The sequence below is a fragment of the Trachurus trachurus genome, assembly GCF_905171665.1.
Source record: "Trachurus trachurus genome assembly, chromosome: 19".
Lineage (NCBI taxonomy): Eukaryota > Metazoa > Chordata > Actinopteri > Carangiformes > Carangidae > Trachurus > Trachurus trachurus.
Window position 1 is genome coordinate 5,500,970 of NC_139913.1, and position 16,183 is coordinate 5,517,152.

Sequence of the window (16,183 nt, forward strand, 5' to 3'; positions counted from 1 at the left end):
GCTGTGTGTCGCTCGTTTTGTCAGCGACGGCTTTTCCTTTGTGTGGGTTTTATCTTAAAACTCATTAACATCAGTGGCAGTGTGTTAATTAAGATCTGTGTGTGAACAGCGGCCGGACATGATCAGACGGGTCAGTTCAACAACACACGTCTCTGAATGTGTCATAAAAACAATGAGCTGTTGGCTTAAAGAAGACAAACCAACAATAAACGAGTGGATTAAAGTTACAATATATAGAATTTGCATTCAAAGTAAGGAACCAGAAAACTGGTCAGAATGGCTCAGCTATGTGCAGTGTTGGGCACGTTCCTTTTAAAAATCAATTAGTAATGGTTACTAGTTACTTTCCCCCAAAAGTAACTGAGCTAGTAACTGAATTACTACATTATAAAAGTAACTTATTACCATGAGAAGTAACTATTGCGTTACTTTCTTTTATAAAATGCTCAAATACCCCCTAACCAGAACCTTAACCTGCCGCTTATCTGGAACTAACCAACTCACAGTATCCCTCCTCACGGAGCCTGCCTGTGCAGAAGGATACTGAGTGAGCTGGTTAGTTCCAGATAAAGTGCTTTTTTCAGACTAGCTGATGGACTGAACAAAAATGTGAATATAATGTAGCTACACTCTATCGGGTGTGTAATTTTGTGACAGGACTTCTTCAGTCAAGTAATGGGGGAAACAGTAACTTTTTGATTACTCGTTACTGAAGTAACGTGCCTTTGGTATCAACTGTAAGACCTGATTTTATATAGATGACAAAGATAAGGTCAGACCCTTTAATAGAAAATGTTTTCCCCTATTTCCAAGCAGCATCTTTATGTTTTTTACGTCTGTTGTGCTTATTGACTCTGCTCTCTTACCTAATGCCCAAATCCTCCCCTTGTCATGTCATGTTATGTTACACTGTATTTCTTGTGCCCAGTTGATGCATATGTGTGTGTTACTAAAAAAGGAATAATAAGTAAATCAAATTTTAAAAAGATAAATAAATAAATGAAAAGCCGTGATTTGATTTTCCATTTGCGCTGTCTAACCCGGATAGAAAAGAAAAAGACGAGTGCGACCAGATGTTCTTCCTCCGCAGCACCTGTAGAGGGAGGAGAACATCCAACCACAAACATACTGTACAGCAACAACAACAACAACACACAGGAGGCTTTTTGTCAGTGCAACTCAGACACAACAACAAAGGCAGGTTGTCTTATTTTTAGTTTCTCTTCTTTCTTTCTTTCTTTCTTTCTCCTTCTCTGTTCAAACAGAAATCATTCTCAATAAGCGGCGGCGCTGTGCTGCGCCACAGTCACATCATACATCACCTGATCTTTCCAATTTCACTGCTGCTGCTGACACGACCGACTCCCAGCCCCGACCCGACTCTACTGCATGTGTGCAATTAAACATACTATATATAGGCTAGATGTATATGTACATATGTATGTGTACACATGGCATGGCAAAATGTGCATGTGTGTGTGTGTGTGTCTGTGTGTCTGTGTGTGTGTGTGTGTGTGTGTGTGTGTGTGTGTGTGTGTGTGTGTGTGTGTGTGTGTGTGTGTGTGTGTGTGTGTGCAGCAGCTATGTCAGCAGCGCTCCTATAGCACCAGGTGATATTTATGAGGTGTTAAGAATGCTTGCCTGTAGCCCAGTGATGGGAGACCGACCCCGCCTCCCCTCGCCCCCCTCACCCCCACCCCGGTGCCCCCCCACCCCTAACACCCCGCCTGGCTCCTGCTTAACGATGCACACAGGCACTAAACGGCACACGTTCACATGAACACACACGAACACACACACGCACGGGTACACACAACAACCCCTGAACTTTAAAGTGTGATTCTAATGTCTGAACGCTCCCCCTAGCCCCCCCAGCCAACCCCCGCCCCGCTCTGAAACACTCACTTCCTGGGGATAAACACACCTTCTAAAATATCCCCACTGCTCGATTCCACAATTTTCTTCCAATTCGCCCCCGCCCTCCTCTTCCCCCTCTCCCCCTCCTCCTCCTCCTCTTCCTCGGCTCTGTGGAGAAATCACACGTGTTGTGGCGGGGGCTCGGTGGGCTCGGTGGGCTCGGTGGGTCTAACCTGAGCGTGTGGAGATAATGTCCAGTGGGGACATGCTGTGATTGAAAAGCTTGAAAGTGGTTGAAGAGGAAACAGCTGGAGCCTGAGACCAGGGAGGGAGGGAGAGAGAGAGAGAGAGAGAAAGAGAGAGAGAGAGAGAGAGAGCTGCACGGCTGTTAGCAGCAGTCCAGAGTCCAAGTGGGAGAAATGTAATGTAAAGTTTATATCAGACTGTAATTTAAAGCAGGGGTGATTACTGTGTAGGTTTTCTGCTTATGTGACTTTTTTACACCTGAACCACAGGATGGAGTCAGATTTTTACACATTACATATGTGTAAAGCTTCAGGTGTAAAAAACAAGAGAAAAAGCTTTAGCCAGGTTTACGCTGTACGATTTAGTCCCTATTTGACACGATTTTTGAGATGCACGACCTGGCGACACTCGGCCCGACTTCCCGTCTCGTCGGGCGTCGGTGGAATGAAAATATGGAGGCGAGATTGGTTGAGCTGTGGCAACAACATGAATGTCTGTTCAATGTTTCTTTCCTCCTTTTTTTTTGTTTGTTTGTGTTTTTTTACTCTCTGTGTGCAGAGACAAGTGACAAGTTTTTTTTTTTTTTGTCGCACCGTACCGCTGCAATCAACAAAGCAGCCTCTTCTGCTTGGTTAGCAGCATGTTGCTAATTTTAAAAAAAAACAGCGTGGGAGCTTTGTAATTAATCTTTATTGACAGCTGTCAATAGACAGGACAGTCAGGGTCGTTTTAACATGGTTTTCACCCGTCCAGTGTGAGCTCTCTGGTTGTGTTCGACGATCAGACCGGACAGTGTGAGTATACTGTCCATAAATCTATCCATCTATCTATCTATCTATCTATCTATCTATCTATCTATCTATCTATCTATCTATCTATCTATCTATCTATCTATCTATCTATCTATCTATCTATCTATCTATCTATCTATCTATAGGGTTAGGGTCACTGAGCATCAGCGACACAGCTAAATATTTACATTGGTGTTCAGGGCGTCTTAGGACACCAAACCCAAACCTGATGTGCATGCATACTGTATATACAAATATGGCATTGATTACCGTGGTAACAGACAAGGGGGGGAACATCAGGGATGTTGATATGGAGATTGACGGCGAGACTCACTGAACCCTTCACTGATGAATTATACAGAATTTGCCTCTTGTGGTCGAAGCAGCAGCAGCAGCAGCATCATTTACATGTATAAGCTCTAGTTTAATATCACCTGTGTCTGGTTCAGCCTGTGACTGACACCGGTCCCCTCCGGTCGGCCGCCAGCTCTCCACTATTAAAGCCGTCCTCTCCAAACATCTGTCCAAACAACTCTGGGGGTTATTCCGTCCCACTCTGCCCGAGCTGCTATGCATTATCTGCCTCTGCTGCTGCTGCTTCCCTAATGCTGCAGGGACTTAGAGCAGGATTAAACCTCAATTATGCACTTCCCTATTCTCTCCAGCTGTGCATGGAGAGGAGGAGGAGGAGGAGAAGGAGGAAGAGGAGAGGAAGAGGGAGAAAGGAGGCATATGGCTCCATCTTTCCAACAATCACATGATTATTTCAATTTCCTGTCTCAGAGAAAAACCTCTTACTTCTCCAGTGTTGTCTTCAATGACTAATAAAAAACCTCACAATACACAACAATGCAGGAGAAGTCCTTAAAGGCATCACGACCACTATATATTATAGATGTGATGCTACGTCTGCACTAAATGAATCAGAAACAAGAGCTGCAGTGGATGAAAACATGATATATACTCCCTCAGAATAAAAAAAAATAAAAAAAATAATAATCACTGTCTCATTTTTAAAAAACGAGCTGCGACCTCTCGACCATCTGCCGAATAAAGACGACGACAGTCAAAGAAAAACCCCCCAACAGTAATCAATCACTCGGTGCACTCACTTAATAATGCTGCTGTGTTTCATTCAAGCTACACAAGTCTTCACTGTGATGCAGTGTCAAAGACTTGTAATGCAAGATTTATTATTTCCCTTTTTGGCCGAGCCGCAGCAGCTGACATTAATATACGGGCTTTGATCCAGTATTAATGTGAACACACATTCAGCTACAGCAGAGAGAGTCCAGATTACACACAGCAGTGTACAAAACATGTCAAAACACATCAGTGTCCTTCTTATTCTTCAGCATCAATGGTCCAGAAAACAGCGTGTTTCCAGTCTCGGTGCCATATTTGGCACTTCTTGGTTTCTGTACTTTGATTTTTTTTTTTTTGTCTTTTTCTATGGTATTATATTTATTCAATTGGACGTACTACTGTACTGCAGCACAATGATATCTGTGTATCTGCTCTCCACAGTCGCATCTTTATTGAAATGCATTTCATGGTGAGTTAAAGCTGGAGACACTCATTCTTCAGACAGAACATATGACTCCATATGCACTTGATAGAATATGCTTTATATATTATGCTTCACATGCTGCGGTCTTATTTATATTCTGCTGTACTGAGGCACTAGAGTCTTAAAAAAGAAAAATCAGAAACAAAAATGTGAATGGTGCTGCACGTGTTCATTATATACATGAATTAATATTAACTTGCAGATTGCAGCTTATGCACGTTGTTGTAAGTGAGATAGTGTAGCCATTGTAAGTCAAACAAAGGAGCAGCCTTCATGTCTGTGTCAGTGAGAGACAAGTGTTTACACTCGCTGTCATTAATAGAGAAGTGAGACGGAGATAAAACTGCGCTCACATATCTAACCACAGTAAAGCGACAGGAAACGAGTTGTGATTAAAAAGAAAATAAAAAAAGCTGCCGTATCATCACCTTTCCAGCTGATAGGACAAACAGCCAGGAAACAGCCGCAGCTACATTAACTTTCATGTGAAGCCGTTTTTTTTTTTTTCTCTCTCTTCCTGGTCTCTATCGACTCATGACTGAAGCATCTGGCTGTTTAGCTGCGACCTGCTGCACCATGTTCACCAGCTGCTGCTCACTGGTTGTCATTCTCCACATTACAACTTATTGCTGTTTCTTTTCTTTCTTTCTTTTTGCTGAACAGAAATTGTGACACCGTTAAGTCCAAGCCGCCCCGGCCCCGGGGGGCTGTGATTGTTGCTGCACATCGTTCTGTTAACTCTACAATAAAGGCTCGACAAAATATGAAAAACAGAAGCCTGACAGGCAAAACAGAGGGCAAAGAGGAGTCGATAAAAACACAGAAGATTAAACTACGTAGCTGTGAGCACGAGGTTAAAAAAAACTTGTCTTTTAATTGAAACAAAATCAAACTTCAAAACTTCCTGAATATAATTTCAGATCACGCTGGATCACACAACACAACACAACACAACACCGCTCTGAAACCTGTGGCGACTCAACAGCAGGAGTCACTCAGGCCTCCTGGTTGTAAACTAGACAAATGTAATGTAAAATGTTTAAACACATGAAGATAATGAAGATACCGCACACATGACACAGTTAGAGAGCGAAGACAGAAGAGCAGATAAAGATAATGAATCGTTACACAAATAGCAGCGACTCCGAAGCGGCCGAGTCTGCGCTACGTCCGCACACATCATAATAATACTAATAAGCGTACAGGCGCTGAACACATGGGCAGCCGGGGCAGAACTTAACCTACCAGTCATGTTGCATGAGTTTGTGTGTGGTTAATGATTTCCCCAGGCCTCCTGCGTTGTGTGGTCCTCCTCCTCCTCCTCCTCCTCTTCTCCTCCGCCCTGGAAGAAATAAAAAGAGGATTGTTAGGGTGGGCGAGCAGCTGAGACACAGGGAGGAGGGAAGGGAGGGAAACAGCATATAGAAAACAAACAGGGCCATACAGTACAAAAGCCAGCGGGGACACACACACACACACACACACACCCAGGCTCCCCTTCCCTTCTTCCTTCATCCTTTCCTCTCCTGAAGACTTTATTTTTGTTCCCTCCTTCCTTAAAGGGATAGTTCATTTTGGTAAATTGGCCCATTGCCATAATCCCTATAGTCATAGCAGTAGGTTTGTTACCTTTAATTGTCGGCGCAAGCTATTTTTAGAACGGCGGAGCAGAGCCGCGAGCTGCTCAGAGCTACGCTACGGAGGCTAATGGGGTTTCATCAAACTCATCAAATACACAATCCAACAGTTGTTTTAGAGGTAAATTAATGCAAAACCACTGATGCGCATTGCCTTCAGGGACAGTTTTTCATCAAGCAGTCTCTGTATTTACCTCTAAAACAACTCTGTCTGGTAACGTTCTGTTATTATCTCATAGCGTGGTGAATGTGCAGGTCACAACTTGTCCACCAGAGCGTTTTGGAGTTGTTGGATTGTGTATTTGATGAGTTTGATGAGGGAAACCAAGAAATCCCATAATGAGCCTCCGTAGTGTAGCTCTGAGCAGCTCACGGCTCTGCTCCGCCGTTCTAAAAATAGCTTGCACCGACAATTAAAGGTAACAAACCTACTGCTATGACTATATGGATTATGGCAATGGGCCAATTTGCCAAAATGTTGAACTATCCCTTCAACTCGTCTGTTGCTTTACCCTTCACTCCTCTTCCTCTCCATCTTCCTCTTCTCCTCTTCTCTCACCCTGGCCTCAGGAGCCTCCGCTTGTTTACCTCGCAGACATGAAAGCCAAAACATTTATCTATGGGCCTGCGTCACAGTCATGCTATAATTGGTGCAGAAGCAGCCTCCTACTGCTAGCATTACATTACATTACATTACATTACTGGCTCTAATGTCAGCGCTGCCACTCCACACTTCACATCAGGTAGATGTATTAGCATGCATGCTGCAGACCTCTGCCCACTTTGATCTTTACAACCCGGCCGGCTCAGATAAGAAGCTAGCACAGCAGCACTCTTATGCTAAGCTAAGTTCAGCAATATCGAAGATTTGATTAAACTTTTTTGCTTTAAATGCAGAAGTTGGATGTAATGAGCCTAAACAGTTAAATAAATGATTCATCCACACACCCAACTCTTATTTTCCCTATAGGTGATGTGAATATTCAAGAACATTTAGTTATCTAGTTTTATACGACAGAGACGACGGTGGTGTAAATATCCTCATCTTCCTCTCAGCGTGGAACAATTCCCTTAAACACCAGTGTGGTCTAGTTGCCCACATTACTCACAGCAGGGCGGCTGAATATTGAATATTTTCCTTTCTTCTATTTTTTTTTTTTAAATATAAGATAAAATCTTTGCTATATTTACGGAGGCAGTGTATAAAGAGTTGGCTCTGTATCAATGAGAGTCACCTGTCGCTTGTTGTTCAGCTTCGATACGACTTTTTTGACTTCAGTTCCTGTCAGTTTCTATTAAGCGCAGAATAAAAAGCAGATCGGAGCCCGTACAGTACCTCACAACACCTCTATTCTCCGGTGGGGTCTATTAGGGTAATTACAGCTTCATAATGAATATATTAGCAAACGACACGGCGCTGACAAACTGTATCTTAAAGCTTTTACAGGAAATTCGTCCCTGCTACAACTCATTACGCTGCGTGTCTCCATAAAAATTCCACATGGACGCCGATGCCCACAAGCATTAGTCGACGTGCAGGCCGCGACAGACAGCTGCTTGGCACAGAGGGAAAAAAACAGATTTAATGAGACGGTATCCGCTAAACTGGAAATCTGCGAAAGTGAGAAAGGGGAAGAAGAGGAGAGGAAAGGAAAGCACCTAAAACTGTACAGTATTTTGAGACGGGATGGGAAAGAGGAAGCTGCTAATGTCTTCACGCTCCCACCGGAGCCTGTGTGCATGTGTGTTTGTCCTGTTTTTCTATACGTGGATGTGGATGAAACTGGGGAGTGTCTGAGTAATGTGTTAAAACACAACGATACGGAGCTTTAAACTCTTCACATCGGCTATAGAAAAACCACAAGACAGGAAGTGAATCTTAATTTCTCAGATATTTAATTCATTAGATTTTGACATGTTGTGGCTTTAAGCTTTATAAAAGCTTTTATCCAATGTTTCAATTGATTCTAGATTTTCCACCAAAAGAAAATCCTCTCCTTTGTCTGAAAATTTCATTTATTGTTGAGCTGCTTTTCCCAAAACAAAAATTGAACTTTCACAATCTCGTTTCCTGAGGGATAATCCAGAGAGTCTCAACGTCCTGACGTGTATTAATACTGTGATTTATGTTGCATTTGATCATTATCGCCTCCTCCCACTGTATCATTCATGACATGTGTGTGTATATGTGCCGGAAAAAGACGAGCAAGAGGCTGCACTCTACATGCCACATGAGGGGAACTCCCCTCAGCCTGAACATAGAGAATCGATTTTCCTGTAGAAATGCCGTGGAGAGGACGAGAGGAGGAGGAGGGAGGAGGAGGGAGGAGGAGGAGGAGTGAAGGAATGGAGGATAGCTGGATGGATGGTTTAATGGATGGAAGTGCAAAGAAGCGCAGGAGCCTCTAAACATGACTAATTTAGCTAATAGATGAGGTCGGAGGTCACACAGTGCGTTTACACAGGGGATCTGTGGGCTGCTGCTCGCTGTGGATTTATAGTGAAACCGCCGGGATGGATCGAGTCTGTGCAGCGTTCGACATGGGTGGAAATGAAAAGTGCATTGAGCAGAATATGGGTCAGACATTAGATCAACTGACTGAGGACAACATGTTGAGATGGGAGGTCAACAATCAACAATTTCGCCCCTGTTGCTGACAGTGTGTGTGTGTGTGTGTGTGTGTGTGTGTGTGTGTGTGTGTGTGTGTGTGTGTGTGTGTGTGTGTGTGTGTGTGTGTGTGTGTGTGTGTGTGTGTGTGTGTGTGACAGGGGCCGGCTCAGATCTGCCCTTCTACACTGGCAGCAGAGGGCAAAGCAGAGGCAAAGTGAGGGGGCAACTGGCAGCGCTGCACTCGGCCGAGGCTTTTTTTCTTCTTTTTTCTCTCTCTTTTTTTTTTTTTTTACGTCTTTGCAACAAGGCGAGCTTCAAAGTGAAGACTCTTCATTTTGCTAACTCCTCCGAGCAATGCTATCACGGCTGCCAGCGCGGCCTTTTCACCATCCTGCCGCCATGAATAGCTCCCTTTGTCACAGTGAAATTCCACTGGCAAGTCTCGAATTAGCTGGAGGGCTCTTCCTCTGCAGGCCTGTGTGGGCAAAAAAAAAAAAAAAAAAGGGACAGGGGCACAAAGAGAGAGAGGTAGCTCACTGCGAGGGGAACTGGGTAAACAATAAGGAAGCTCAATGGAGAAGCAGTCATACGATGCCCTCCTGCCGGGCCTAAAACTAACTAATATAGTTTGAGTGTTGTGAGCCGAGGGAGGGAAAAAAAAGGGAAAAAAATGAGGGCGAGTGAGGAGAAACTTCTCAGCTGTCATGCTGTGCTGGTTTCTCAGGGCACAAACCGGACAGGTGGTTGAGCTGTCAAAACCCCATATCACATACTGTAATTGTTGGGGAGGGGTTGACCAACAGGAAGATGATCAATCTATAGCTGAGGAGGAACCCAACGTCTTATTACTATTGATTTTTTACATGTAAAAAGGTCAAATTAGTCATGATGGAGTGTTTTATTCTGAAAAGGAACAGCACAACCCTGATGATTCCCCTTGAGTTACCCATCAAGCTTCAAATATTGGCATTAAGATGCTACTAATGCATCATGGGCAATGTAGTATCTACAGTAAAACAGGCATGGGAAAAACCATTCCTCCTCAAAGGGCCGGTGTGGCTGCAGGTTTTTGTTCCAACCAACCAAGAGGACACAGTCTGACCAATCAACTGTCTGATTAAATGAGTCCAATCCCTTGATTTCTTTCTTTAATGTCCCCGGAGGGCAATTTGGTTTGAAGCGAAAGTTCAGAGTCAGACGCAGTAAGATCTCACATAGCACACACAAATAATACAAATAAATAGATATAAATACATATAGTCTTCACAAATTACGGTACTGTACATCCTTCCCAACAGGTTCGCCTACAGCCTATTAAGGAATCTAATGGCAGATGGGACAAAGGATTTTAAATGTATCTATTTGATATTTGATATCTATTTATCTTGGCCTGACAAGGGAACGTATACCTCCTCTTAGATGGGAGGAGTAGAAACTATCTGCATTAAGAGGATGGAGAGGGTTTGCTAGAATGGCCCTCTGTAGTAGTAGTACAGTAGTAGTAGTAGGTCATTCAGGTTAGTGCCAATTGTTTTTTGGCAGAGTTTGACCACATTCTTCATCTTTTCTTATTTGAGATGCTGAGGTTCCCAAACCAACAAATCATTGCAAAAGTTGAAATAGACCCAATAAAAGACGAGTAAACAGTTTGAGAAGCTTCTTGTCGACATTAAAAGACCTAAATTTCCTCAGATAAAACAACCTCTGATTTACTTTCCTGCAGATGCATCTGAGTTGGTCTCAAAACACAGTATATTGTCCAGGATGGTGCCTAAATTCTTGTGCTGCTGCTCGGTTGGAAAGCAAACCTGCAGCCACACCGGCCCCTTTGTGGAATAGTGTCTGCCTGATCAAGCAGATTTAGAGGCTATCTTTTTATAACATATCGAAGGCGCTCCTGCTGCAGCGTCGCATCGTACCGAACACGAGCCGAGTCTAAACCAACGGCAGCGTTCATGATGGTTTTGCATCTAATTACTCGCTTGCTTTCTTCGATCTGACCTGAATTCAGACTTTTAAAAACCAACAGAAAACATTCATATGGTTTGAACTGGTGTGCTGACTAATAATAACCTGATACCGATACCTAAAGCAAAGGTCGGGAGCTGCAGGTGCATCAGCAGTAAAAACAGACCGAGATGTAAACAAGCAACTTCCTATTTCCTGTCAACAAAGCAAACACGGTAAACCATACCAGGTTGTGAGGTTACACAGGCTGTGACACCAAGACTAGAGCGACTGTCTCGTGGTTGTGAGCCTCGTACATACTACAGTATGAAGCGAAAACGTGGACGCACGAGTCGCAGTTTCAACCCCGGCAGCACAAACAATCAGCAACTGTGACCACGATTTCAAGCTGAGGCTTCAGAGATGAGTATCAGCAGTTCAGTATGCAAACAACATGTCAGCAACAGGCACAATGGTGCAGAGTTATGGTGCTAAATTATGGGCAGAAATTGTCATATAAAATGTTAGCACTTCCCCATTTGTGTGAAATTATGGCCAAAGTCCATAATTCATAAGAGTCGTTTAAGAGAATGTTTAAGGAGGGAATTTCAGGAAGTTGTTCGCGAGGTATTGGACAAGAATTGGAAAAGATGGAAGAACGTTTGTAGAAATGGACAACTATTGAAAAGATGTACCAAAAAAAATGTATATATGTAATATGCAGTATACTTTATGTCCCCTGTAATGGTGTTTTCTGTAGCACTTACAGTAAACACACAAAGAAATAGCTGTTTAGCCTTTAAACCTTTACTACGGATCGAGGTCTACATCCAGTTTCAAAGGCTACGACCTTGATCAAAGGTCCAGCAGGTGTTTACAGATGTGCTGCTGTGAAAATGCATCTCATTTCACCTGAAGGCACCAAGAATCTTCTCAATTGGGGGTGAGTCTTTGATAAGGTCCTTCAAAAGGCCCAGTCTCGTGCCACGACTGATTGTTTGATGCCTACAGTATCTGACCACATCGTCACACTTTCAAAGCGAGGCTGTAAAACCTGCCTTGTAAATATAGCTAGATGATGTTTTAACAATCTGACCACAAGCTCTTGTGGAGGCACGTTCTTGGGTGCCAATTAAGCATTTCAGCGTTTCACAGCCTTACTATTTTCAGTCCAACACTGAAAACAATCATTAGTTGATGCAAGAAAGAAAAAGAAATGAACAAAAAGGGGAAAAAGCCTTTTCACACTGAAGCGACAAGCCGAGGCATCTCAATTAGAAGTCTTGTGGCGAAGTTCTACATTTGAGACGTCTTTGATGCGAGCTACAAGAGAGGGTTGTTTTGTACCATATGTGCTTCCGCCGCTTCCTCCCAGTGTCTTCAAAAAAAAAAAAAAAATGCCAGTGAAAGTACGAGCAGTAAGATCTCACCAGATAAAATACCCACAGTGGACTGGAGGAAGTCTAAAACAGAAGCAGAAGACGTCTTCCCACTTCAGAAGACGTCCAACTGAAAACATCTTGAGGGTAAATTCTGTCAGTGGGCCCCAAGTTCACCATTACACCCCCCCTACCCACCCCACCCCCTCCTCTCTGGTGGCAAATGTAAGGCTTTGAACTGCAGGCTGGGAGGGGTGTGGGGAATTCACTGGCCTGTCAGGACTATGAGTGATGGTGGATGGAAAAGATCAGATCCTGCCTCGCTGCTCTGCCTTCGGGGAAACGACGATCTTCTGACGAGCCAAACATGGCCAACTCTTAAAGAGCTCCAGCTCCACTTGTGCACAAAAAGGTCATTTTCACCAAATTACTTATACTTATTTCAGCAACAGACGTCATAATTGATGATAAGACTGTCGGGGGTGGGGGAGGAAAGTTTGGGAAACAGATGTCTCCAGAAATACTTTTGAGGTGTCTCTTAAAAATGCGATATTTCAAACGGCCATGGTTTTGATGGACCAGTTGTCAGGTCTGGAAACTCCAGCCAAGATCCCACTCATCCACTTAGCAGCAGCAGCAGCAGCAACGCATTGCATCATGGATATTCTTGTGTCTCGTCTGTGGGAAAGGGCTCAGAACCAATCCAGTATGAAGCGGCTTGCCTTTGCCGAGTTCACATGAAAACAGGGCTCTTCACCAGCGCTCGTATCCCACTCATCTGCACCTTCACACCAGCTCCCCCTCACATGGCACCTCACACTGAACCAACTCTAAATAAGTAGTTAGTTTAGTTAGTTACGATCCAACATCCAAAGAAACTTTTTGATCTTTTTTTCTTTTTGGATGAAGACTGAGCACCAACAACTCGACCCACACAACCGATTGGCATGAAGGAAAAATACTATCAGGCGACTGCAGCGGTTTATGAGCTTCAGTGCCAGCTAGCAGCCAGAGGGAGAACACACACTTTACTGAGCTGAACAACAAAAGAGAAAGTTACTCATTGTTAGGAGTGAAGACATGTGTGACGTATGGATTCAAGAGTGGTGTGTATCCTATAAGCTTCACATGATTAACCAGTAATTCATCGCATGGAGGAGGATTGGTTTCAGAAAATAGCATCAAATTAACTGTCTAATAATAAAAGGCAGAAGTCAGATTGGTGCAGAAATGGGGTTCAGAGTCTCACAGGCCGAGAGCGTCCTGTCACTTCAGCTCGTTGGTTTTAGTTTGGTCCAATTAAAAATCCTCTGAATCTTCATGAAACACACACACATGAGTTTTTCACTTGTCAGATTCATGTTTCAGTCACACTTTAAATGTGAAACCACGACTATGAAATTCTTAATTCAAGCATCAAGTCGATTTTATTCACACAAAATCCCATTTAGGTTGTTGTGTGAGAGGAATGATGCAGAAACTGCAGTTTTCTCAGCTGATAATAATCAGTTTTATTGTGACTTTATATACTGGCTCAGGAGGTAGAGCGAGTAGTTCACTAACCACAAGTCTGCATGTCTAAGTGTCCTTGGTCCAGACACTGAACCCACACTTGCGCCCCAATCTGTGCACTGGGTGTGAGAATGTGTGTGACTGAGTAGATTTCCAGCACTGTGTGTGAAAAGGTGAATGTGACACACGGTGTAAAGCGCTTTGAGTGGTCCTACAGACTAGAAAAGCGCTATATATATAAGTGCAAGTCCATTTACCATTCTGTGTGTTTTCGTACAGACAGTTAACTGAATGTACACAATCAATCCACTTCATGTATGTGAAGCCACAAAGAAAACTCTGTGATCTAGGGGTTGTACAGACTAGTCGACTTGCACGGCCTTGGTAAACTTGGTTATTAATTTTATTCTAGGTGAGACGAGTGTCCACAGTGAGGACGTGGATGATCGTGAGGGAGAGCCGGTAGTGGTCCAACGGATCAGTGTTGATCCATGATTGCTCTCCATGGATCGGCACGCAAAAAAGAAAGTTGTGCGTGTAGTAACACTAGCGCACCGCTTTTCATTGAAAAAAAAACACTTGCACACCACCGCAGCCGAATAAGCAGGCAGTTAAACAAAACAAAAACTTTATGTCGCGTACAACAACAACCAACCAACCAGGACTAGGATGGTGATGAGGCCTGTGTGTCGTTTTCCTGCCTATTGTTTAACGGACAGTAGGCTACAGTATTTAGTGTGAATGCTGAAAGCACACGCCAAGCACACGCCATTCAACTTGTAAAAAGTCCAAAATACTTTCAGCGAGCATTCAAACAGCTTTGATTTAGCACAGTACACTTATGAAGCAGAGTGGCAGAGTAAAGGTTTCCTGACCATAAGGTCATGGGTTTGATTCCCGCCTCTGTCATGTCTTTGCATGTCGCATCACCACTTGCACTCTTTGTGCAATGGCTTTCAGTATTCACACGTATTTCCTTCAGGAAATGCATTTTCTAGTTTCTTTTGCACTCATAGGAGTGTATGTTACCAAAAAGAAACAACTGATTTACAGCTTGTTGTTTATATCCCTGCTGTTCTGTGGACTCATTCCTGTGCATGAGCGTCTGTCAGTGAATACAGATTGCTGCAAAGCATTTCCCTCCTCCTGTGATTTTATTTATGACAAGAAAAACACGAATGACGTCCTCAGCGACTAGTCGACTTTGATCGTACTTCTAAAAATGAACTCTTGGGCTTTCTCTTTATGACTGGATGAACTTTGAACTTTGAGTGTCGGTCTGGACGTCACCTCACCGGGGAAGGAGAGAGTGAGAGAGAGGAGTTAAAGGTTCAGCCCGGCCTCAGCCACACTCTGCTATGTCATTGCGTCTGCGGTCCAGAGTGCGTGTCAGCACAGGCATCATCGTCGTCATCCTTAAAACCACATCGTGATGGCCTTTTCATGACAGCAGCTGCGCGCACACACACACACACACACACACACACACATTGCACGCACACACACGTAAAGGTTTCGTTTAGGGAAATCCGTGCCGGCCATCTGGAACTGATGGAAGTTAGGGACAAAAAAATGTTCCTTCATGGTGTTTTAGCTGTTTCATGTAGCTGAAAACAAAACATGTTCTGGGTTCCAGCGCTTTCTTCAATCAGACTATAAAGCTTCAGATGTAGCCCTAAAACATCAGGAATCAATTCTTAAGCCATGTGCAACGACTGTGACCGCAAGATTCAGACCGAAAACTGTATTATTCACACGTACACGGACACGCACGCCCCCCCGAAGCCCGAAGCCCGAAGCCTCACACATGAACTGGAGTAAATGTCCTTCAGGCCATCTGTGTGTCAGTCCATTCAGGTTGGGGGAGGGAGGTGGCATCGTGTTCGTAGTGTCACTCCAAGGGTGGTCGTTTGGACCCGGTGAAAGACTGGACTCGAGCAGAGGAAGACGAGCAGAGGCAGAGATGAGGAGGAGGAGGAGGAGGAGGATAACGACACAGAGGGAGATGACGACAAAGATAGACGGGCACAGAGACTGAGAGAGCGCGAGGGACACAAGGCCTCGTTGATAAGAGGCTGCACAGCTGGATGGTTCAAGGAGACGCTGGGGGGAGGAGGGAGGGAGAGGGAGGGGGGGAGAGAAGGTCACGGCAAACAGGAAGGAGACAATGCAACAGGGCTTGTCAAAATGAAAATTTACTGTCGGTCAAGCTGCAGATCGCTTTTCCTCCAGTGCCCTCGCTGCTGAATTTGCATGAAGTATGTGTTGGGGAAGGAAAAAAAAAAAAAAAAGAGCAAGGCACGGCGTGGAGGGTGAGGACAGAGCAGGAGAAGCTGGAAAGAGACTGAGAGGGTTGGAAAGGGATTAAAATATTTTTCCGGGTCCAATGGAAACAGATGGGATCTATAAAATGAGAATATAATGTCCTGTGCAATGAGAGGCATTTAATTGCGAGTCCAGATCCTGCGAATGCGACTTAAGCGTCTTTTAATTACAGGACTTTAAAAACAGGTTAGTGTCATTTCCCTCACAGGTTTTAAATTTCTTTAAACAAATACCAAAAAAGGATTCAGACCGAGTCGTTTCCACCGTACAGTATTCTCCCTCTCAGACTCACTCACTCAGCATCAGCG

General features: G+C 44.0%; 1 long non-coding RNA gene across 1 annotated transcript in view; it reads right to left on the bottom strand.

Annotated features, from left to right (window-relative positions):
- LOC311002981 overlaps nucleotides 1-16,183 on the bottom strand; it is a 117,098-nt gene that overhangs the window by 43,495 nt on the left and 57,420 nt on the right. The window contains exon 3 of the long non-coding RNA XR_014596258.1: nucleotides 5,710-5,806. This is a non-coding gene — a long non-coding RNA (uncharacterized lncRNA). The remainder of the gene's footprint in view (nucleotides 1-5,709; nucleotides 5,807-16,183) is intronic.